General features: G+C 47.6%; 1 pseudogene; it reads right to left on the bottom strand.

Annotated features, from left to right (window-relative positions):
* Positions 1 to 38: 38 nt before the first annotated feature.
* Positions 39 to 2,797, bottom strand: LOC113224415 (annotated as a pseudogene).
* Positions 2,798 to 2,965: the final 168 nt, after the last annotated feature.

Below are 2,965 nucleotides of genomic sequence, written 5' to 3'. Positions count from 1 at the left end.
GAGGAGAGGAGACCTGAAGGAAGAACACAATCCAGTACCTTGTACAGGATCTTGGTGTTCATTCGGTCCCAGGCCTTGGACAAAGCTTGCGTGTTTGCCAAGTCTTCTCATTGAATAGAGGAAAGGAGATATTTTCTCTTCAGGTAAGTTTCTGGAAGTTGAGGACTGCTCAAAAGAAAATGAAATATGCTGAAGGGAAAAAAGAAACACCCTAGTGAGAACCAGAGGGAGCTATAAAAGTGAAAGTGCAGATATCCTTACATTTTACCAGGTGGGCCTGATTCGCCTAGGCTACAGATATTTCCTGAGCAACTATTTACTAATATGGCTTTGTGCTATAGGGAAAGACGAATGAAACTATCTCTGAAATTTGGGATCTCAGCATGGTGAGGACAAAACCAGATCCTGAGAAGAAAGAACAAAAGTGACATGAAAGGTAAAGCTCAGTGGAGGTCCAAAGGATAAATACAACTAATTCAGAGGAGAGCAGGGACACTCCAGCTGGTAGGAAACATAAACAAAGGCACAGAAGCAGAGATGCATAGAAGGAATTCAGGGAAAGCAAATCTTCCAGTCATGGATGCCACATGGAGAGCAGTCGGAAAGGCTGAAAGGTAAACTGAGCCAAAACAGAAAGAATACTGCCAGGGCATTGATCCATACCATAGCCGGCTCCCAGCTTTGAGAAGGCCTCAAAGTTGTCAGCAATGTCCTTGTTGTTGATGTCCACCTCATATCACGTGCCCCCAGGCATGCTGAGCCTGCAGCTTGTTAAGAATCTTTGTGGCATCAAAGCCAGCCTTATTGCACGGCTGGTGTGGGGTAATCTCCAAGGCCTTTGCATGTGCCCCAATCAACAGCTGCTGTTTTCCTGGAATAGCCCTTGGGGAATCCTGAAGGTACTTAAAGAGCTCCCTCTCAATGACCCCGCCACCAGCCACCACTGACTCATTCCTGATGGCATCATGCAGAGACCACTCTGTCTCCTCCATAAACTGCTTGGCACCGCCACAGAGGATGAAGGTGCATGTCTTGGCCTTGGGGCAGCCAATAAAACAATTTTACCTCTCACCTTTAAATCTGGGTCTCTTCAAACACCTGGCATCGACCCAGCACATCTGCTGAGAGAGCATTCGCACTGGTCTGGATTGAGACTTCACAGGCCATCACCATCCTCTTCAGATTCTCCTCAGGTACTCGGCCAGCACAGAACATGTCCCTGACAGCAAAGTACTGGGTGGCCACGTCCCCAGTGGGGAGTTTGGACAAGACAACTTTGGCTCCAGAATGATGGATCCTCTCTAACTTGTCATAGAGAATGTTCTACTCGACATAAACAATCGCCTGATAATCCTCAACTGTGTGGACTCTTATCTCAGTATTATCTTTCTCAGCTTTCCACTGGAGCTCAGTATTCAAAAGGGCAATCTTGGGCTGGGTGCGGTGGCTCAAGCCTGTAATCCCAGCACTTTGGGAGGCCGAGACGGGCGGATCACGAGGTCAGGAGATCGAGACCATCCTGGCTAACACGGTGAAACCCCGTCTCTACTAAAAATACAAAAAACTAGCCGGGCGACGTGGCGGGCGCCTGTAGTCCCAGCTACTCCGGAGGCTGAGGCAGGAGAATGGTATAAACCCGGGAGGCGGAGCTTGCAGTGAGCTGAGATCCGGCCACTGCACTCCAGCCTGGGCGACAGAGCAAGACTCCGTCTCAAAAAATAAAAATAAAAATAAAAATAAAAATAAAAATAAAAATAAAAATAAAAATGAAACAAAAGGGCAATCTTGGCCGGGCATGGTGGCTCACGCCTGTAATCTCAGCACTTTGGAAGGCCGAGGTGGGCAGATCATGAGGTCAGGAGTTTGAGACCAGCCTGACCAACATGGTAAAACCCTGTCTCTACTAAAAATACAAAAATTAGCCAGGTGTGGTGGCGCATGCCTGTAATCCCAGGTACTCAGGAGGCTGAGGCAGGAGAATCACTTGAACCCAGAAGGCAGAGGTTGCAGTGAGCCGAGATTAGGCCACTGCACTCTAGCCTGAGTGACAAGAGCAAAACTCCATCTCAAAGAAAAAAAAAGGGCAATCTTGGGGTCGTAGTATTTTTTAGGGAGTTGCATTTCAAATCCAGCATAAGAGAAAGTATTCTTGAATGCAACACCAGCTACCAGCTGAGAATCCTCAAGGGCTCCACCTTGTACCTTCTTGATTCCAATCATTTTAAGCTGCAGCAAATCATTGAGCATCATCACTGCCTCCACCACCAGCTTAGCAAAGAAAATTTCTGCTGCGAGATCAGCTTGGAGCTCAGAGCGGTCCTGGCACACTACTCCAGAAGCTTCCTCTGCTCCACTTTATCTCCCTCCTTCACAGTCACAGCAATCTCTCTGATCTTGTTAACTGCCAACTGGGTGGCTGTGCAGAAAGCTCGAATGTGAGCTAAGGGTGTAAACCATCCTTCACCTACAGTTTCACCTGCTTCAGAAACTCTGCAGCCAGCAAGGTCAGTGAGGTGGTGCCATCACCGACCTCAGTGTCTTGGGGTTTGGTAAAGTCCACTAAAGTCTTTGCTGCAGAATGGACAACATCAAGAAGTTTCAGAATTATGGCCACATCGTTAGAAATTGTTGTTTTGCCTCTGCCATCCACAATAAGCTTGTCCATGCCATGGGCACCCAGGGTGGTTCTTACAGGCTTAGCAATCACCTGGCAGGCACTGAGGTTATTCACAAGCTGGGAGATGCCTTGGGAGCTATCAGTCCGCTCTTTCAATAGGATAACTAGTGTGGGCATCATTTTGGAAGCTTATTCAGCAGCCTGTTACTCTCCTCTCTTCTCTGTGACAGGTCCCCCCAGCAACCCACCTAATTTTTGACTTTTTAATAATCGCCATTCTGGCTGGTATGAGATGGTATCTCACTGTGGTTTTGATTTGCATTTCTCTGATGATTAGAGATGTTCAGA

This window comes from Piliocolobus tephrosceles, unplaced genomic scaffold (assembly GCF_002776525.5).
Source record: "Piliocolobus tephrosceles isolate RC106 unplaced genomic scaffold, ASM277652v3 unscaffolded_44680, whole genome shotgun sequence".
Lineage (NCBI taxonomy): Eukaryota > Metazoa > Chordata > Mammalia > Primates > Cercopithecidae > Piliocolobus > Piliocolobus tephrosceles.
The sequence above is the reverse complement of the archived record's forward strand: the minus strand, read 5'-3'. Positions and strand labels throughout refer to the sequence as shown.